The sequence below is a fragment of the Tupaia chinensis genome, unplaced genomic scaffold (genome assembly GCF_000334495.1).
Source record: "Tupaia chinensis unplaced genomic scaffold, TupChi_1.0 Scaffold000062_1, whole genome shotgun sequence".
NCBI lineage: Eukaryota > Metazoa > Chordata > Mammalia > Scandentia > Tupaiidae > Tupaia > Tupaia belangeri.
In genome coordinates this window covers 2,283,417-2,306,782 of record NW_006159520.1, presented here as the reverse complement: position 1 = coordinate 2,306,782, position 23,366 = coordinate 2,283,417, and positions in this window count along the sequence as shown.

Here is a 23,366-nt window from a genome sequence, read left to right as displayed (position 1 = left end):
GAATCGCAGAATAAAGTCCAGGTTGAGGAAGCTTCCCCCATTCTCTCTCATGAAGAAAAAAAATGAATAAACATTTTTTAAAAAGTAGATGCTAATATGCCTTGGTAACTGAAAAGTGAGTGAACTGAACATCTGTCACTTGCAGGTAGAAATATTAATATCCAGCACATGCGTCACTTTGTCTCTTTTCCCTGACTTAGTGGTCACGGAAGTTAAGTGTTCTGATGCAGCTTGCATCAGCCTGGGACTCTTTATGACTATAATGAAGAGCACCCTCTCAACCCACACTGAGCATGTACTATGAGTATGAAACAAATTATTATTGGACGAAGCCACTGGGGAGATTATCAGTACTTTTAAGAAACACATGCACAATACAAATGAGAGGTATTAACAGGATGACATGCTTTTCATTATAAATCCAGCCTTTTCTGTACTCTAAAACAGCCTAAAATTGGATATGTACTGACTTCAGATTGCTTGTCTTATGTCACTAGATAATTAAGTTTTTGAAGTCTACAGATGGGGGGAAATCATACTTTGCCTTGAATATGCCACATAGTCATGATGTGAGACAATAAATTTCACCTGATTTTTTTAACCTCATATTCTTGTAACAATGAGAGAGACTAAGCCAAGAGATACTTTTCTAAAAATAATTAAAAAGTCAAACAAATGCAAAATGTCTGCTTTATTCTTAAGTCAAAATGATTTATGCTAGTTATTATTTAATGACTGATGCTTTGACACCCTCATTGCATAGCTACAATTCAAAATATCACATTGTAATATTTATGTTGGAGGCAAGCATTTTTGTTTTTCTACTTTGTATTTAATTCATTCAACATTCTTTTCAGTTATTGCTCCCTCTCTCCCCTGGCAAGAATAAACTCATGCACTGAGCTTAGATCAGCTGTCAGAATCTGTGAGCTTGGAGACGGCCCTAAATTTGGCAGAATACCCTCCCCTTCACAAGAGATATTCTAAATGAACAAGCTGGGTGCTGGGCTTTCCTGCTCTTGCAACCCAAATTTTTCAAAAGTCTTTAAACTCCTTCCTTCTCCATCCAACTCTCAAGAGGAATTGCACCAATAAGGTTTCTGTTCATCAAAGGAATGGAATGGCAGTAGCTCTGCTATTCCCAGGGTACTTGCTGCTGGAAAAGGGCGGCTTCTCCCTTGAGAAGCTATTATAAAGCACAGGAGTTTTCCAGCTCCCATCATGAATGTATCACTCCACTTCAGTTATTGTTCCTGTGGATTCCTTTTCCTCTTGTCTCTCTCTCCCCCACCCTTAAGCAGTTTTTAAAATCTATTACCTAGGGAGTTTCAAATTGTATCTGACCTATTGATTCCAAGAGATGGCCATGTCCAATGGGCATGCAATACAATACACAACCTGGAGCCCAGAAAAAGGCAATACACTCATAAAATGAGGACGATAGAACAGTAAGTCAAGATTTGGAATTTCTAGGGAAATGAAAGAAATATTTAGAATGTTCTAACGTGGAATTAGAAAGTGAGATGGTATAGATAAAGAAGCTGCGTAAAGCATCAGACATTATGCAGAGAGAAGATACTGCTTTTGTGAATAACAATTTAAAAGTCTAGTCTCAGTTAGCATAGGGTTGCAAAGCATGCAATGTGTTTCATCCATTATTTCTATTCTGATGTTAAGGCGCTTTTTTTGCTGGCTTAAACCTACAGTCAGAGGATGTGTGCAAGGGAGATAGATGTTATCCCCAAGCCTGTCAGCTCTCACCTCTTTGCAGTTCCAGAAAAATGTTTTGTGGATGGTAGTAAGAATACTTCCAAAGCAAACATTGCTCAAACCACCTCGTGATGCAGAACATCCATAAAAGAGGAGTCAGTTAGAAAACTACATCTTTTTGCACTTTATGCTGAATATGAAGGTCTGATCTAAGATGATTATTCCAAGGTCCAAGATAGTAGATAATTTAATTCTGTTTAATTCAACCAAATCTTTATTTCATGCTAATCTATAGCCCAATTGCTATGCTAGTGTCTCTGGGGATATTAAAAATATGTATGACATGGTCCACAACCTCAAGGAGTTAAGAATATAATTGAAGGAGCTTACAATTGAATTGGTTAAAAGGGGAAGGTGGTTTGTTATAAATTTCAGCAGAATTATTGATCCTTTTATTTGCTTTAGCACATTAGTTTGGACCATCAAGTAACAGTCACAGTTTGGAGAAAAAATGAATACACACGAATAAAATGACACAGGCTCTTATATTGTGCCTCAAGCAACAGAGCCTTCCTTTTCTCTGTTCTTCTAAAGAATATGTGGAGAGACATACAGGATTAGATATATAATGTGTGGCCACTCTTCAGTAACCACTATTGAACTTCAAAATGAGTTTAGTCATTAGCTTTGACAAATGAGGAGCCTGTTATTGATTTTTACACATGTCTATCATGGGATCTATTTAAAAAGAACAGTCAATTCTAAGAAAGATTATGGTAATCTTATTGGTCTGATTTAATAATGGGAGGGGACAGCGCAGGGAATAAAAAAAAAAAGAGAAGCATAGAAGCTGGCAATATTTGTCTCATTTCTTGAATCAATTCAAAAAACAATTTGGAAACAATAAGGGTGCCTGCCTTTTCTAAGAAAGCTAAGAATATATTGATAAATCATTCCAGACAATGTTAACCAACAGCTTGAGAAGTTCACGGAAAGGGACATTGACAGGAGGGATACAATTACTAATTTATTTGTCTTTTTATGGTTCAGTTAAGAGTATCTTAGGTAGCCTAGCACATGGCAGCTCGTCAAACTTCACAGGGTAGCTGTCAGAATTTTGACTGATGTACAAGCACTATGTGCTCCTGTTTGCCCTTCCTTTCAGGAGAGTGCACACAGGTAAGACAGCTTGTTGGTAATTTTTATTTAATGCTCCCAGAATCTGTGGCTGCACTTTTTTTCTTTTTTTTTTGAAAGTTCTGACAATAAAATTCCGTTCCCTGAAATTTCTAAGGTTTCTGCTGCAAGCACTTCTCCACTTAAATAAGATCTTCTTCTGGGATTAGATAACTCTTTAGGGTCTTTTCTGATGCTTTCTGATCTTAGAGATAGCTGTTTAGTATGTTAGAGAGTGTTTTATTTTGTTTTCCTTTCTGTTAGCTTTAGTGGAAAGGGATCCAAAAGAAAATAAAAGAGACGGAATTAGCAGTGCACAGGTGCATCAGTGGTTCAAGGAAGCCTCCATAATTTCCAAATGGCAAATGCCAGGTTGTGCCCAGTTTGACAATGTTTAACCTCCTCACTCACTTTCTCCATTCCTCAGCTTCAATCCAATACATTCAGTAAATGAAAATGCTCGTTCCATAACAGTCTTGGATGTCGGTTCTAGAAATGTACCTTACTTTTCTGAAAATCGAACCTTCTAGTCTAAAACTTCTTCCAAATAAACTTGAGTCCTGGACTATTCAGTGTTTGATCAGAAGCCTTTTGATCACACAGCAATTACAGACCAGTCTTCACACTACTTAATATACTTGGCCAGATGTTTGAAAAAAGTAAATTGCACTGTGGCTGTAAAATGCTTTACTACAGTAAGGACAGCTGTCTAGTACACTTCATCTTTGCTCCATTGTATGAAATCACATCAGTGTGAGACTGAGAGATATGCTCTAGCAGGGGTCCCTAACCCCTGGCCATAGACTGGTCCATGGTCTGTTAGGAAGCAGGCTGAACAACAGGAGGTGAGCAGTGAGTGAAAGTTTCATCTGTAATTACAGCTACTCCCTGACTATCACTCACATTACCATCTAGCTTGGTCTCCTGTCAGATCAACGGTGACATTAGATTCCAATAGAAGCATGAACCCTATCGTTAACTGCACATGCAAGGGATCTAGGTTGCATGCTCCTTGTAAGAATCTAATGCTGGGGCCAGCAGGTGGCATGGTGGTTAAGGGCGTTAAACTCCCACATGATTGACCATGGTTCGTGTCCCGGACCTGGTAGCTTGCTTACTCACTTTCTCTCTCTCCCTCTCTCTCTCTCCCTCTCTCTCTCTCTCAGTCTGTCCTTCTCTGGTCAAACTTAAACAAATAAATAAAGTTAAATAAAATATTTTTTTTTAAAAAAAAGAATCTAATGCCTGATGATCTGAGGTGGAGCTGAGACAGTGGTGCCAATGTTGGAGGATGGCTGCATATTCTGCATTATGGTAAGTATCATTATTTCACTACACATTGCAATGTATTAATAGTAGAAATGAAGTGCACAGTAAAGGTAATGCACTTGAATCATTCTGAAACCATCCTCAACCACCCAGCTCCCTCACCTCCCAGTCCATGGAAAAATTGTCTTCCATGAAACTGGTCCCTGGTGCCAAAAATGTTAGAGACCTCTGTGTTACAGTGTTTCAAGGTCATGATTAAAGCTATTATCATGTGGTTGCCAATGTGAAACCCAAAATTTGACCTATATTCTCACATAGAAAATATGAAATGCTAGGGAATAAGGCTTGATTGGCAAATCTTTTGAAGGCAGGTCTAACACATAGTAGCAACAATTATTTTCCCTTAAGGCAGCAGTCACATGGTACACTCTGATTGTTATCTTGTAACTTTCGTATTCCTTTAACACCAACATTTTGGAATACATCCCTAACAGCATAATAATTTAATAAAAGAAAGTATATTTTATCATAGCATAAAAATACAGACAGAATATAAACTTAGAGTAAGTACAGCCTTTTAAGTTGAACAACTTTACCTTTATGCAAAAACTCATTTCATTGTTATATCAGTAGAGATAAGCTTTGTTATTCCACAGAGAATACAAATTCTAAAATTTCTTAAAAATCTAAAATCTTCTTAAATCAACAAAATGCATTCTTTGTTCAAGTTGCATGTACAATGGAATTTTTTGAGGAATGAATACCAAAAGGCTTCAGAATGTTCATCAGCAAGACATATTATGAAAAACTTCACATAGATTTCAAAAATTGTTTCCAATCAATATAAATCATACTTTAGCTCCTTGTTTCCAAGAATGTTTTGAAGTCACCTTGTATATCCTTTCACAGGTAAGAGAAGCAAGAAAAAGTAAGAAAGCAAAGCAATTGACTTTGATACGATGTAGAAGGAACACACATTCACTTCCACTCATATTTCCTCGTTCAAAGCAAACCACTTGGGGCAGCTCCAGTTCCACATTGTGTTATAATGCTCTTACAAGGAATGACTCTAAATATTATTGGCTCTTACATAGTCTACACTTTTCATCTCAAAGATGAAAAAGGCCCAGTGATTTTCCATTTTTGTATTCTAAGTGCCTACAATACTAACTGCCCCAAAGTACTCCCAAGTGACATTCTTCCCCACACCCAGTTATGTCCCAACAGCGCTATGACACTGTTATTGTAGATTTGTACAAAGGTAATGGTCATATTTATAAAGAAGGCCGAGTCCACAGAGTGCTTCTATAGCATTATCTTTTTGTTTTAGAACAATCCCCTGAGGTTATCTCATCAGGTGTTTTATCATGATCTTGGATTTAAGGAAACTGGGTGATGCAGAAAAGTAGATTACCTAGGACCCTATAGTAGGTAGTAGAGTGAGACCCCTGCCTGAAGCCCCAAATCCTGCTGCGTTGAGTAAGAGTATATTCCAGTGCTTCAGACAGTAACAGGGCCTCAAATGAGACATGGCCCCTTGAAATCTACTGTCCTGCCTTTCATGTTTGGTCATCTTCAGATTTTTGCCTTATCTTTTTACCAAGTTCTGATATAGTTTGAATGGGAACCCCTAACTTTTTTTTTTCTACAAATTTGCTTAATTAACTTTTTGCCATGACATGTCTCCCACCACAATGGGGAAAAACTAAAACTTGTATCAAACTGAAGACATAGAACATGTTTCTTACGGGGTGAGTTTGTGACCGCAATACAGGCCAAGACAAAGCAAAATCAGGAACTGCTTACAGAAGAGATGCCCCATTAAATCTGATTTTAGCCTACTTGTGGGATTTACTAAAACAGAGCTCTGACATACTATTTCTCACAATTATATTGATTTTTCACTTTTTAAAAATTGTGTGTGTGTTTTTTGTTTTTTTTTTTAATTGCTATACAAGCTTTTTCCCCTGTTGGTCCTATCTTGTATTGTGTTTTATTAGCTTCAGGACATTCAAACTGATCCCACAGAGAGCCACCAAGAAGACATAAAAGAAAACTATTTGTAAGTCACAGGCAGAAAGAATCCTGTTCCACTTTCTCCATTTCCATTGATATTTACTATACCTACTTGCTACCAAAAGGTTGACGATTGTCAGCCTATCAGATTCTCCTGAGATTCTCTCTTTGGGTAAAAACAGGTTTTTAACTCTTCAGAAACACTGTTTGTCTGACCTCCCTCCAAAATACACAAAGATCAAACAGATACATTAGGAATGGGGCTATGTATTTTTATATTTTAGTTGTAGTTACAAGAAAATCAAACATTTTTCTTGGAAGATCATTTTACCCTGATAGGAATGTTGCTGTTTTAGGTCTTGAAGGATTATTGGTTACCCTGTGGTTTCTGTGAAGTCCAGATGTTTTCAAGATGCTGTTACGTGCGAAAACCATATATTTAGGAAGATTCAAGCTCTCAGACATTGCTTGGAGGTAAATAAGTTTAACACTTTGTGGTTCAATGTGAATAGAGATATTTAACATAATAAGATTTGTAATGTCTTAGAAATTAAAATATATAGCATGTCAGTTATGTCTATAATCTCTTTACAGTCACTTAAAAAATAGGTTAATGATTAAACTTACTTAAATGTAATTTAGGAATGCAATTATTAAAATGTCAATTTATTAAGTGAAAATTGAAAAACATGTCAAAGTTGATGTCAGTTTTGAGAAGAATTTGAAGTCTTGTTAATATTTTGGAAAATAAAAAATTCACTTAAAATGAATTAAAGTTAATATATTTTTCTTGTCACCTAAATGGTATGACAATATCAAAGACTAATATCATCATCATCAACATCATCATCATTTTTTTAATGTTTTTGCCACTGGGGTGGTACAAGCATGCTGGAGAAAAACAGAGAGAGAGAGAGGGAGAGAGTAATAAATCATCCTCTAGTGGGGATGACCATGCCACAATCCTTTCTCTTCCATGCTCCTCTTGGTTTTTTTGTTTTTTTTTTTTTTGAGAGGTTTATTCACTATAGGGCGTGTGCACTCGCCAGACAGACAGAGACAGAGAGACAGAAAGCGAGAAATCACCCCCCAGGGGGGATGGTCACGCCACAATCCCTTCTCCTCCATTCCCCTCTTGGGATCTTGGGAACTCATGGACACGCGCCCGGTGTGAGTTTTAAGCCACCGGGTCTGGGACGCGAACTGCGGTTGACTACGTGGGAGTCCAGTGACATAGCCATTACGCTAACTGCTGGTTCCCCTCCTCTTGGGGTTTTGTACACACACACACACACACACACACACACACAAACATATCCAGAATGATTTTTCAAGCTACCAGGTCTGGGGCTTGAACCATTGTTGGCCATGTGGGAGTCCAGCACTTTACCCACCACGCCACCTGCTGGCCCTCAAAGATTATTATTATTATTAAGATTATTGGGCTGGCCCTGCAGTCTAATGGTTAAGAGAGCCAGATCCCACATGGCCAACTGCCGTTTGAATCCTAGACAAGCAGTTTAAAAAGCACACTGGGCCTGTGTACACGTTTACCCTAATCCTGACGGAATGGACAGAACTGCAGCATGTTCATGCCCAGTCAGGGATGCTTGCTCCCTTTCTCTCTCCTCTGTCCTTCACTCTCTGGCAAGCTCCCTTTGGCAGTTAAAAAGAAATTATTGTATGCAGGTACATAGCAGTTAACATTATAGTAATTCTGCTGATACTAGTTTTGAAATTCTTACAAATCAATATTGAGCTGTTCATTTTTTACATTGACATAACATTCTAATAATATTTTTCTTTTTAAAAAATTTATTTAAGTTTATTTATTTATTATTATTATTTTAAATTTGCTATAGGGCACATGCACTTACCAGGGAGAGAAAGAGAGAGAGAGAGAGAGAGAGGAAGCAAATCATCAGATCTGGGAATTGAATCATGGTTGACCATGTGGGAATCCAGTGCCTTAATCACTATGCTACTTGTTGGCCTCACTAGTGATCTTTTCTAATTATTTAACTTGACTTTTCTAGAACATTTGACACTTTTAATTTTGAACATCTTCACACACAAACTTGGTGAAACGAAACTAACCTACTTTTGCTCTCACAACTCTCAACCCTGATTGCTAGGTATTTTCTCCCAGACTTCTCATTTCCCTTTTTTTCAATCCATGTACATAACAGATTTTCCAGGTCTCTATTTCCCTTCTATGTTGTCTTAATATTCTAATGTATCCTATATCAGCAATTACCTCCTATGCTACAATTCCAAATTTACTTTTGCCTACTGGACGTGCTGTGAAAAAGTTATCTTCAAAACCTAAAATTCCAAAAATAAGACTTTACCATCTCTCCCACCACCAAATTCAAAAGTAAAAGCTTTCACAGATTTGTATATTTCTGGCAATGGTATTGCTGTTCTCCTACTTATTCAGGCTTGAAATCTTAATTATCCTTCAATTATACAAACATCTCACTATGAAAGTATTCAAACTCTAATCATTAAATGAGTGTTCTAACTATAAACTACTTATTTGAATTCATTTTCTTCCTTTAATTTTTTTTTTTTTTTTGGAAATTCATTTGTTCACCTTAACTTGAACTATTCAATTGCCTCCTGAATGGTCTCCCTACTTCTGGTCTTTTGTTTTTGCCAAGCTACACATCTCACTTCAATTCTATGCCAAACTCTCCCCATCCTATCTTTGAACTTGAGAAAAGCAAACAAGAACAAGAAGAAAAGTGCTTCCTACTGCCTAGAGAGGAAAGCCTGAAATTCCAACCTGGTTTTATTGATTGAGTTCCCTCTTGTCTTCACCTACTCCTTCTTTCTCTTACCTATTTTTTTTCTTTATTCATGATAAAGCATGTATACATGCATGAGAAAGGGAGAGATGGTCTGATTACACTGCGATCCTCTCCCTCCAATGCTCAAGCCCATTGGATCTTGGATACTTGCTCTCATGCACAGTGCAGACTAACCTGACCAGTGATTTGAACCGTTGTTGCCATGTGGCATCTGGCTTCTCTTGAGCAGTGCATTACTTCCTGAGCCATGGAGACTGCCCTAATAAATATATCTGCTACTATTTATATTATTCCATTGTGTCTGAATGTAACCTGTAATTCTCCACCTTACACATTCGCTAAGTTTTCCCAGAAATATAGAGTAGGGGGAGGATTAACTACTTTCTTCTCCATGTCTGCTGGCCACTTAGCCACCCCCAATACATAAAACTCAAGTGAAATCAGAGGAATAGCCCTGAAAATACAACTCAAGGCAAAATTTCTATCTTTGAAGCTTCTGACAATTACATCATCACAGCTGAGTATATGTATATGGATATAGATAGATAGATAGATAATATACATTTATATGGATATAGATAGATAGAAAGATACAGATATACAACCACCCACTCTTTTGATACTTTCCCATCTTCTTAAGTTTGAACTCCAATTCTAACAGTCATTCAGCCTTCTTTTATTCTATTTATTTGTTTATTTATTTTAATTACCGAAGGGCATGTGTGCTGATCAGCAAGAGAGAAAGTTTCCCTCATGGAACATGGTTACACCAAAGTGCTTTTTCCTTCAGTCTTCATCCTATCAGGATTTCAACCATGCATACACAAGTCTGGTGTGTATTTTTAAGCTTCCAGGCTCAGGATTCAAACCACGGCTGGTGGCCATGTGGGATTCTGGCTTTCTATTCAAACACTAAACTGCTTCACTAAGGAACCAGCCCCTCTTAGTCCTTAAATTGGAAGAATTCCTCCCAGCAGTGCAGGGTTTTTAAAATCTTCTCTAATGAGTAGTTTTCTGTACTGTATTATATGACTTTATGTACCTGCCTTACCATCCCTACTAGATTATAAACAAGATGAAGACAGGGTTTTTAACACTCGTTTGCATACACTGCCATCACCCAGCACAGGCATTCGAATATATGAACTTTTTGCATCTGCTTAATTACATGGTTTAAATACTATGAATAAAGTCAGATTATTTTCACTTTCAATCTGGTACAGTTTATTTGTTTTTTGTTCTGACATCATAAGCCACAATTATTTATATTTTTACTTGACAACAGATATCGTGCCTGCTATCTAGCCTGTTCTCTATAGAGCAAGGTTTATTTTTTATTGACTATCCTTTACTTCTGTAATATATACTATGCATCTATGACTAAATATATGAACATATGTACCTATTCATATGCATGCACTTAAAAAAACATATGTCCCTCAATATATGCCCCTATGTTCTGAATGCTAGATTTCCATGGGATGGTAACTTTTTTTTAACCTATGAAAATGACTTTTATGTTTAACTTTTTATGCCCCCTCAGTACCTTCCTCAAACCTTGATCACTGTCAGACAGACACATAGTCTGTGCTATGTGCTAATAGTTAGTATCTGAACTTTTAGTAAATTATTTTATTCACTAAAGAGTATTGTTCAGTCTTATATATTTGCATAATGAATTACCACAAATTTTAACAAATTTATTGGAAAATGAAGGGGAATTGCTTTTTACTTTTCAATTAAATGTGACCTCTAAGTTATACATAAAGCAGGAAAAAATATCTAAATAGAGTTGGGGGCGAGTCAGTTTTTCTCCTCAAAATCAAACTGAGGAATCTGCAGAATGCCATGTACAGTTTTGAATTTGGAGTTATTCTGAAGCTGGCAAACATCTGCATCTTCCACATCTGGGGCAGCATCTGTTCTGTGTTGTTAGACGAAGAAAACAAGAAAATTGGAGTAAACGCCACAGCACAATATCGAATTCTACAAATCTAACAAATGTATTTATTTATTGTTGTTCAAGTGGCCAAGAAGCAGTGTGAGGCCCATACTAAGATGCCTGATAATTGCATTTCTCAACTCCCTTTAGAAAACACCATACTTCAGGCCTGGGAATAACAAGCTTTTGCATAACAGCACCGGGGCCTATAAATAAGAAACTCATTAAGCTACCTGTAGCAGGCCTCAACCCCAGTCCTGTACTGGCTTGGGGAGCTTAATGAGGTGATAATGAGGAGAAAATGGTTTAGCTCCTTTTTGGCCTGGTTTGCGATGGGTAGGGAAATCCCAGTCTTCAGTGAAACAGCCACCATAGAGCCCAATTCATCATTCAGGGTGGGTCTATACCAGAGAAATAATTTGCTTCTAGGCCCCGAAGTTATTTGGCTCTCCTGTCTATAGAAACAAAGCAAGCTATTCATTCACATTTAAAGGGACTGTCCGAATAACACCAATAAAGGGTGTTAAACTAGCTGATCATTAGCATTTGAAGGGAATGGCCAAATAACACCAACAAAGGGTGTTAAACCAATCCACATTGTAGGTAGTGGGGTGGGAGCACTGGGCAATTCTAAGTAGATTAATACCAGCATTATTTTCTTACTATGAGCCTGGCCTCCTCTTTAAGTTTTCATATTTATTCAAGCCTGGACCAAACCTCCTTGGCCAAGTTTTCCCCTTCCTTTTTCCTATAAAGAAACCGAAGCATGAGCTGGGGTTAGGAATGTAACATTAGGCATATGAGAGACAAGATGAGATCAGATCACCAAACTGTTGGGCCTCCAGGCCACAGTGCCAAAAGCAGTGGTATAGTCTAGTTCCCAAGAGAGGTCTGGGAGAATAGGCCAGTGATCAGTTTCATTTGATTTAAGCTTTCCTCAGCCATGCTCAGTGAAGGAAAGACCAAAAGCGAAAGGTGAATTTCAAGAAGAAAAATACCTCCTTGACCACTCAATCCAAGGTTCCAACCAAAACAGGACCTGACAGAAATCCTCCCTGTAATGTCTCTTAGGGAAGGACATTTGAAAGCTGCACAGGAAAGTCATGATACACTACCAGCTTACAACCAAGGGTGGGAGCCTGTCTGCTCTCTGCATGGTAGGGAGCGGCAAGGTGGGCACGTGTGCTGCATGACCTAGGAATTTTTCTTACTTCATCTTATTCTTAAAATACGTTTGTGAGATGCACAATAAAAAGCCCCATTTTGTAGATAAGAAAATGTCGGTTAAGGGGGAAGGAATAGATCATCCTGCCTAATACAGTAAGTGCTAGAGCCAAAATTTACACATAAGGAAAATGTTTTTCTAGAATAACAAGCGATTGGGATCCCCAAAACCTAATATTTTGAGAGGGGACTGTGATAATTTAGACTTAACTTTCGAGTATAAAATTTCAAGTAAATGATGGTCAATTGGACATATGAATTTACTTTTACTCCACACACAATCTATCGGAGAGAATTAAAAAACCTGCACGCTCACAAGGACAAAGGTAATGGGAGACAGACAGCAGTTCAGAAAGGGGTAGGAGGCACCTCACACGGTAAGCTCTGAGCCAGAGGCAGGCTGGAACCGAAAGAAACGTGAAAGACTGATCCTCCCATTTTGATGAATTTTACCAATTTTCTCCCAATCACTCAGGCATTAAGTCTTCAGTTTTAAATCCTTTGATTATCAATATATTTGGTTTTATGTGAGAATACATTAATATTATGCAAGACAATAGTGAAACAAATACCCTGTTGCTCGCCGCCAATTAGTGTTAACCTAATTTCTCTTTTCTGTTTCAAGATCCTATCTTAAAAAAAAAAAGATCCTATCTTAAGACACCACATTATATATAGTATTGTAGTTACATGTCTTTAGCCTCTTATTGGTTGTTACTGTTTCCTAATTTCTTTGTTTTTGTTTGCACCTACTCATGTGCTTCTTCCCATTTTATCCTTTGCTTCCTCCCACAGAAAATCACAATTTGAAATTCCATATTTATCATCTCTTTGCCTTTTTGTCTTTCTTCCATGAGCAAAGGAGACAGAGAGAGAAAAACCGGGAAGTGTCTTTAGCAGGGTCCCCACACCTATCTATCCACTCCCAGCTTCAGCCAGTCCTGAAGCATAAGCATGTGCATGCCCGACATGTTTAGGAAGTCTCTGATATGCAAACCTGGAACCTTCTCATGTGGATCAGCCTTACAGAGCATTGTGTTCTCAACCCTTCCTCTTTCTGATGTTATGCCACGTGCGTGCATCTTTAAAGAACCACAGCTTATTTTAATTTCTTTCTGAGTTTTAAAAATACTATCATATTGTACATAGCCAACTTGTGATTTCCTGTTTCAAGTCAGTATCTGAATTCACCCATGTAGTACAAGTTGCAGGTTTTTGCTTTGCGATATTCTATGTGAGTGTACCTCAATTTATTTACTACTTCTTCTGTTTGTATACATAGTTCTAGTTTTGGGATTTATAAAATATATTGCTATGCATATGTGTTCATGTCTTTTGGTGCATATACATGCAAGAGTTTGCTTGTGATAGAGGGTGGGATATTCAAATTTATGGGATAGTGCCAAACTGTTTTTTTACAGTGATTATATTAATTTACAGTCTCAATAGCACACTATAGGAGTTTTCATTTGTCTATCACCTCCATATTATGTGCTGTCATCAGAAAATGTTTACCTTGTGTAGTAGGTGTAGGATTTTACTCTGATTTTTTTTTTCATTTGCTATAGGACACGTGTACTCACAGGAGAGACAGAGAGAGAGAGAGAAAGTAAGAAATCCAGTCCCCAGGAAATGGATATACCACAATCCCTTCTCCATTCTATTTTTGGGATTTTAGGGGGACACGAACATGCACCCGGCATGTTTCTCCAGCTACTGGGCCTGGGACTCAAGCCACACAGTTGGCCATGTGGGATCTAAGTGCCTTAACCACCATGCCACTGGCTGGCCTTTATCGTCATTTTAAAAGGTATATCTCCATTACCAAAAAGCTGAAATATTTTAATTTGTTTTGATCTGTTTGTGTTTCCTATACTCTAAAATGTGCACACACACACACACACACACACACACACATACACACGCACGTTTTTCTTTAAAAAATTTCAGATATACAGAAAAACTGGAGAGAGTACAAATTCCAGGCTTTTTAAAAAATTTTTAACATCTTAGTATGCTACATTTGTTACAACTGAATCAATTTTGATACATTATTATTCAATAAAATTCATAATTTATTTAGATTTTTTTTAGTGTTAACCTAATTTCTCTTTTCTGTTCCAAGATCCTATCTTAAGATACCACATTATATATAGTATTGTAGTTACATGTCTTTAGCATCTTATTGGTTGTTGCAGTTTCTCAGATTTCTTTGTTTTTGATGACCTTGACAGTTTTGAGAATTGATAAAGATATTTTGACTAAGGTCTTTCTACTGGAATTTTTCTAATATTGTTCTCATTATTAGACCATATTTAAAAGTTTGGGGAATTTTTTTCTTAATCATTTTCATTTTTCTTTTATTAATTTGTAACAGTTGTTTTTATATTCTGATACTAATCCTTCTGGATTAATCTTAATTCTCCCAATTCATTGTGGTTTATCTTTTACCTTTTTATGATATTTTAATAAACATATATTTAACATTCCAAAATCATATTTATCAACATTTACTCTCTATTCTCTGTGTGTGTGTGTCTTGCTGAAAATAACTTTCTGATTCTGATTTCCTTAAGATAATTCTCTAACCCCAAATCTGCTTTAAGTTTGACATGCACATTTAATACTGCTCTTGAATTTATTTAATTATTTTTTGTATTTTATAGTATAAGGCTAAAAACTGATTTTTTCTATACAGATTAATCATTGTTGCAGCATCAGAAAAGTAGATGGCATAATGGTTACATTGCTGGACTCCCACATAGTCAACCATTCAAGCCCTGAACCTGGCAGCTAGAAACTCATGCTGGGTGTGTGTTCATGCATGCCCAAAACTCAAGAGGAGAATGAAGGAGAAGAGAATTCAGTGTAGCTATCCTCCCTGAGGGTGATTTCTCATTTTTTGTCTCTCTGTTTCTCCCTGGAGAGCACACATGCCCTATAGCAAAAATCTTTATTAAAAAAAAATCATTGTAACATCATCCTATATCATATTTTCTAAGATCTATAACACCATCTTTGACATATATCAATACTTCATAGATGATTTTGATGGTTATTCTTTGCTGTTCCATTTATCTATTGGTCCTTCCTTGCTCCAATATCATATTATCTTAAACTGTAGCTTTTTTTTTTTTTTTTTGGAGAGGTTTTTTGGTTTTGGTTTTGGTTTTTTTTTTTTTTTTTTTTTTTGCTATAGGGCGCGTGCACTCGCTAGACAGACAGAGAGAGACAGAGAGACAGAAAGAGAGAAATCACCCCTCAGGGGGGATGGCCACGCCACAATCCCTTCTCCTCCATTCTCCTTCTCGGGATCTTGGGCACGCACACACACATGCCCGGCGTGAGTTTAAGCCACTGGGTCTGGGACTCGAACTGTGGTCGACTACGTGGGAGTCCAGCGACATAGCCATTACGCTAACTGCTGGTCCCTTAAACTGTAGCTTTATGGTGAATGTTGACATCTGGTACAGCAAGCTCCCTATGTTCTTCTTCAGGAATAGTTTGACTTTTCTTAGGCCTTTCCTATACCTTTAACTGTTTCCTATACATTTCAGAATGTGCCAAGTTTGTTTAAAAATCCACATTGAGGTTTGAATAAAAATTGCATTGAAACTTTCCAGTGATTTTGAATTTTCTGAAATCTGTGAATATGATATTATACTTTATTAAAATTTTCTTTACTGTATTTCTGCATTTTTTTTCATAAATCTTGAACACACATTTTTATCAGATTGGTTTATTTTTGTAATTTTTTTAAATGAATTATTCATTTAACTTTATTTGTTGTTATTATTTTTTAATTTAACCAGGGAGAGACAGAGTGAGAGAAAGGGAAAGGGAGAAAAAAGCAAGCCAGCAGGTCCTATACTAGAACCATGTTTGGCCATGTGAGAGTCCAGTGCCTTAACTACCACACTCCCTCTGACCCCTTGATTGATTTTTAGGAATCATTTCTTTGTTGTTATTGTAACTTTATTTATTATAACTTTATTTTTTATAACTTTATTGTTTCTAGTTATTTTTTACTGTTCTGTACAAATGTAATGGTTTTTTTATATACTGATCTTATATATTTAGTAACCTTAGTGATCTACTTGATTTTCCAAAAATTGTTCTCTATTGTTTGTAAATGCCTACTTGAGAAATGTTTTGTCAAAGAATAATATTTTTTTGAAAACTTCTCACTTATTTTCTCCTTTTAATATATAGACTAGGAAGTCTAAGAAATGTTGGTGACAACCAGTGTTAATGGACATCCTTTCTGATATTAGGAGTTATGAGTCTAACTACATGTCTTTGGAAATTCTTTATTAGTTATAGAATATTACCTGCATGTCCTAATTTGCTTTTAAACTTTGTGTTTGTTTCTTCATTTATTTACTTATTTAACTGCCAGAGGATAATAGAGAAAGAGAGAAGCAGAGGGAGAAAGCACTCCCCAGTGGGCCACAATCATGCTGCAGTCCTTTCTCCTCCATTTCTTCATCCTGTCAGGACTCGGAGAGCACATACATGCACATGGACATGCACATGTACCTAGTGTGTTTTTCAAGTTGTCAGAGCTGGGCTTTGAACCATGGTTGACCATGTGAGATCTGGCTTCCTTAACCACTAAGCTATGGGGTTGAACCTGTGTTTGTATCTTTTATAGAAATATATGAATGAATATGGAAGTTTATCAAATGCCTTTTTTTAATCTAGTGAGAAAATAATTTTTGAATTTCCTCCTTCTATCTGTCCATATGATGAATTACAGTTATATATTTTCTGTCATTGTTACCCTTAAATTCCTGTAAGAAATGTAAGTTAATACTTGTTTCTTTTTTTTTCTTCTATTGGTACATGTTTTTGAGAAATTTTGTCTTTAAATTCATGAAAAAAATGTACTTAACCTTTCCCTACATTGTATATCCATTATCTGGTTTTGATTTCAGAGTCATACTGGACTTTTCTTTTAGTATGACTTAACATTGCCCATGATTTTTAGGTCCTCTGACAGAGTCCACATAAATCTGAAATGCATGTTCCTTGAAAAGTTCATAGAATTTCTAGGCGATATTATACAACCTTGGTTTTCAAATACTTTTAATAAACATATACTTTTCAGTATATTTCCAAGTAATTTATAATAAATGCTACTTTTCAAAAAGTGTTTATTTTTATAAGTTTTCAAACTTATTGTCATTAAGACATTCATAATATTTTCTTATCTGTATTTGAAACTAGCTATATACAGGTATTTTCATGTTTCTTTAAAATATTACTTCGCATAGTCTACCTTTTTCTTTTTTGTAAAACCATTTTTTTAAAAGAATTTTTTATTTAACTTTATTTATTTTAATTTGATCAGAGAGAGACAGAGTGAGTGAGAGAGAGGAAGATGGAAAGTGAGAAAGCAAGCCACCAGGCCCAGGACTTGGACAAAGGTCAGCCATGTGGAGTCCAGCACCTTTAACCACCACACCATCTGCTGGCCCCTGTAAAACCATTTCTATGTGAAGTTCTCTTCAAAGAACTACTTATTGGTAGATCTCTTTTGCATATTTATTTTATTTTTTATTAATTTTTATTTTATTTTTCTATTGCTTTCAGTTTATCTAAAAATGGAAGTTTATTATTCTTTTTCTAATTATTTAAATTGATGCTTGGTTTGTTATTTTTCAGTATTTTTTCTTAATATGATAATTTAATGCAGTAAATATTATTTAATTATCACTTCTGCTGTAGTCTACAATTTTTTTATGTAGTACCTTAGTTATCTTTCATTTGTAACTTATTTTGTCTCCAAATTGTATTATTTTCTTCTGTATATGTTATATACTAGTTGAATGAAATATTTCAGTTTCCAAAGTAATTTTAAATTATTTTTTGTTATTAATTTTGTACTAAATTAGCCATAAGAAAAAAAAAAAAGTGTAGGTCTAAGGCATAATTTCCTTATCCCAACACTGGTATTAGCATTTACCTTAAGGGCAGCATTTTCTTTTCTCTTTACTTATATTTTGCCATTCTTACTCTGCTTTCAGCTCACTGTTTTTTTTTTATTATTATTTATTTATGTATTTACTGGTTTCAGAAAAATTTCTCTTTCTTCCAGGTAATTTCAGCAATGCATTGAAGCATATTTGTACTAGCATGTCTAGGATCTAGTAATTTTTTAGCAGTGGGGCCCTTTTAATATCTTACTGTCTAATAAAAAAAAAAGAACTCTAACAGTCTTCTGCAAGTACATCTTGGAGATTTATTCCAAAAGTGAAATGAAAATGTAGGATATTCAAATGTTTGAAATGCTGTCCAATATTTTCACCTATTCCAACTACTCTTTCTTATTCCCCAATGGCATCCTAAGAAAGGATAGAATAATAGATAGCATTAGTCCTAAAAGGTTTGCTTTAGCTAAGCTTGCTTGATTTCAGGCTCACGCCATCTCTGGTGTAGGTAATTATGTATATTGATTTAAAAGATGTTTCTTTCTGGCTCTTAGTGAAAGACAAGTAAATAGAATAGATGGTGTTGTCAAATTTTCTTGGCTATATAAAGAGTTGATTGGAATGAGTAGCTCTGAGATGCTTTTCAGTTCTAAGAAAATATAACTGTGTCTACAAACAAGAAAAAAATTTTTTTTTCATGAATTACCTGCCCAGGAATAATTGAGAATTAAATAAACGTCACATTTTTCCTCACTTAATGGAGTAGTAACTTCTAACATATCCTTTTTTCACCATTTAGTCCTTAACAACAGTCTAATGCTGCCCTCAAGTTTCTAATAAGTGTTGCTGTATCTACCTGTCATTTATGGATTGAGATTTAGGGCAGTCTCTGTTAGTAAATGCAGATGGATAATCCATCCCTAAGATCAGAGTTCAAGAATGTACCCTTGGAACAGGACTCCAGGGACAGAGCAACAGCTCGTCTTGCAGCCCATAACCAGACAGTTCAGAAAGAACAGGTTTACTGAATGGAAGCAAATTTGACCCAGTGATATTTATGAAGTCAGATCCAGGAAGAGGAAACTGAGTTTGTAAGGTTAAGAAAATATACGGAGTGGCCTCAAAAGTAATGGTCATGGTATGTGGAAATGAGCACCGAAGTAGTATTTATGAAAAATACAGGTGCTATTTGGGTTCAAGTTGCTGGATAAATTTAAGCTTTATAATTTAGAACTTACAAAAGAATAATTTTTCAAGCCATCGAAATGGCTTCTAGTAGATACGTGTATATATGTGTGTATATTATGTATTATATATTAAATATATATATTTATATATATACATGGATATATATCTTTTTTTGAGTATATATATTTTGAAATTGTATATATATGTGTGTATATATTGTATATATATGTATGTGTGTATATATTGTATACACACACACAGCTTGGAATAATTTACACTTAATTGAACTAATGAAATACAACATAGTTCCTAATAATTTTTGCAGTCTTAAATATACTCAAAGATCTACTTATAAAATTTTAGAAAATAAAACTCAAAAATGTTTATTTCTGAGATCTGATTCTGAGGAAATCTGTACATGTAACCACTATTGGCTTTAATTTTTATATAATAATGTAATATAAAAATAATAAATATTACTATGCAAAATTGAGATCATTATATAGGCAATCATTTCTCTTCATAAAAATTAGTGAAATGATTTAAGATTGATGGACTTATATGAATCATGCTACTGTAAGGTACAAAATTTAATATATATATTTTTCAACTTGAATGGTTGACAGTTGAAATAAATGTTGACAGTTGAAATATATGTAGAGCAGTGACTATGTGGCATACAGATACTCTTTTTAAATTAGATAACTCAATAAATCAAAAGCAATCTCTGCCATTAACTTTTTGGAAGTAAATGAAACTAGTGTCTTTATTTTCTCAGGTTTAAAATTCCTACTCATTCTTTAGTTTTCAATAATAATTGAAAAATCTTAATAAAAGAGGGAAAAGATATATGGGTCTTTTATCTTACAGTATTCGTGAGTATAACAGAAGTCTTCATGTGGTCTTTTTAAGAAGCAACTTACTCAAAGACGGACTGAAATTTTCACATAGCACTCTGAGAAGTTTCTTCTTGCGTATCTATTTTCTTATGGGAAGTAAATCTAGAGTAATAGCAGCATTGTTTGTCAATGTTCTCCTGTGATTGTTAGCAATGCATCCTTGCACATATTGTTTCAGACAAAAAATTAGTATTTTGCATTAGAAGAGGATAATTAGGCAATAAGATACAAAAGCGAGTGTGGTTATCATGAGATAAACACACACATGGGGTGTTATGAGGCACAGCCAAGTGTCTGTAATCCCTCTAGGGTATGATTATCTCGTGATAACCACACACCCTGGAGTTGCCTTATTGCTATTATAAAATATCTTTATTATAGGAAGAAATGTGCATTTTTGTGCAGAAAGGAGATGGAGCTGGCAATTTAGAATGCCGAACAGCAGTTTCAGCTGAGCTATGTGGTTTACATAGATTAATCTATCCCGTTGGAATGTTTCCCCAGCCAAAAAAAATGTTCCCTAAATCCAAGCAGTCATAATCTGTAGTGATGTGCAGCTATTTGGAGCATTTGAGAAATTCCCTGCCTGGTTCTTAGACTATTGGTTTGATGGTTGTATGGGGTGAACGCTGAGATGCACAATGAAGAGAGGATCTACATACACAGTGTTCTGGAAGCTTAAATTGTGATTCATGCAAATGTCAGAATTCAAGGCCACATTTTTTCTGGCTTCTTGATCAGAATAAATGTTCAAAACTCCTTACGAAAACAGCACATAACAACAGGGAAAATACTATTAAGGTAAAAATGCAGAAAAATGGATGAATATCAAAAACATGAGTTAATGAATGTTTATAGACTTGAAGCCAATATACTTAAAGGATCAGAGGGCTTTAAACCTGGAGAAATGAAGGGTAAAGGAAAGTAGGAATGAACATCAATAAATATCTGAATTATAATGATAAGGGGTGGATTTATCCTTAGTGACTCCAGAGACAGAATTATTTTAAGTTAAACTTATAAGGAAAGGATTTCCACTTTTAAATTTGAGTGATTACAAAATACAATTGTCTTTCCTTAAAAGAGAAACCATGTTTAAATAAAGACTGAGTGATAAATTAGGGAGCATTCCTTCATTAGAGAAGGTTCTCCATAGCTTTTAAATGTATTCTACAATAAAAATAAATGATATGGACACATATCAAATGGAAAAGGTTCAATATAACTGAATAAGCAGGAACCAAAAGGAAATAGGAATACAGAGCATATCAAGATACTTTCTCCTGGAAACAGATATAAGGGTTCTTGTGTGCATCATGAACTTTTAGGGATTCTAAATCCATTAAAATGAAACTTTATCGTACTGAGGGATCCTTGATATTTAAGTGTAAAGGATTAGCTATATAAATCTTTCTTCATTTAAAAATTACAATGTTCTTTTCTGCAAATCTGATTAATTATTGACCTGACCTAAACCTATGACAAAGGAGGAGCAGTCCACATTTTATTTCAATAAATTTTCATTGTCATTATTACACAAATTGTGGGGGGTAAAATTGGCAATGAACCAGCCTATAAATTGTGTGTAAAATAGAATCAATAATAATATTTCTGTTTGGGCAGACAAATCTTTAGGGAAAACAATCTGGAGAAGTTAGCCCACTTTTGTGACGTGCATGATAGTCATCAAAATGTGTCAAATGTAGTGGAAGACTTGTTTAATATGGAATATGAAATCAATGTCATTGATTTGATTGAATTAAAAAAAAAACTTGGAAGAATATATGCCATGCCTTTTTAAATGCAGCAAAGCTAGTAACTGGTTTAAATGTAAAATTAAATTGCATCTAGAGATCTGCTACTCAGCCATGGTGATGCTTTATTGGTTTCTGCATTTTACTAACTGATATGCTTTCATGCGAAATCAATACTCCGTAGTCTAATATATTTTTGCATTGTTATGTTGTGGTTCTGTAAACTAAAATGTATTTTTAATGTATAACTCCAAATCTTTACTTTACAATAAAACTTGCCATAGGGAAAATTTAAAGGGGTGCCATTTGTTTTCTAAATATGCAACAGAATCTTTCACATAATTGACAATTGTTTCAACGGGATGCTATCATTTCTAGCCTAAATCCCCATCTTTTAATTTAGCCGTAGGCCATACCTTTTAAAGAAATTGCCATCCATGAAATATCAGATGCTTCAACAGGGCCAGACTTGTGTACCTCCCTAGTAGAGCTGTGTGAAAAATTTCACACCTACACTGAAACTGCCAAAATATGCTTCTTCGCTCTTTTCAGTACCAAGGGGAAAACATATACTTTTTCCCTTTGGGCAATTTTGACAGTTTTAATACAAGTGAAAAGCAGGTTTTGCCAGCATAAAAAAGGGAAAAAGGAAGAAATCTTGAAATTATAATGTGAGAACATCATAGTCTTAGGGGGTGGTAGAAGGGAGAAGGAAATAAAAATCTCAGTTAATACTGAGTCTTATCCAAGGCTGACCACGTGATCAGCGGTGTTCAATTGCTTGCTAGAGAAGATCATGTCAAGTGAAGGAGGCTAGACATTTTAAGGGTAAAGCCAATACCAAATAAAAATAATAAAAAATGGCAATAAAAACTTGAGCCTCCTGCAGCATTTTTCCTCTGAGTTAAATCATAAGTAAAGCCAATTACTTCTAAGATTCTATCCCACTTTGCCAACCTTATTCCTTTCTACCTCCCCCACCAGGATACTGTCAAGATTTAAAAATCTTCCTTGGCTTTAAGGGAGAGGGATAAAAATATAAAAGTCAACTAATATATCCTTGAGATATCTCATTGCCCTTTAGAAAATCACCCTTTCTTCTTCACTTTATTTCTCTTGAAATTTTTGATGAATCCTGCACCTCGATGGGAGAGAATGAAGCCTGTTTGCTGAAAGGTTTTTAAATAGAAAATTGCCATTTATGATGACCACTTTCTTCAAGCGCTGCAATCCTAAAACGCTCAAAAGGTTTGGGGGAAAAGATAATAGGTCTAGAAAATACATACAGATGTGGCACAGGGGATTCAGCTGAGCAGGGAATTCTTCTGGACCCATGAATTCCTATAGCATTTTTACACGCTTTAGTCATGCTTTAAAACAATTGAACACCCAACGTAAACATCAAGTCAATGGAAAATCAAATGTGCTGAACCGTTATGTAG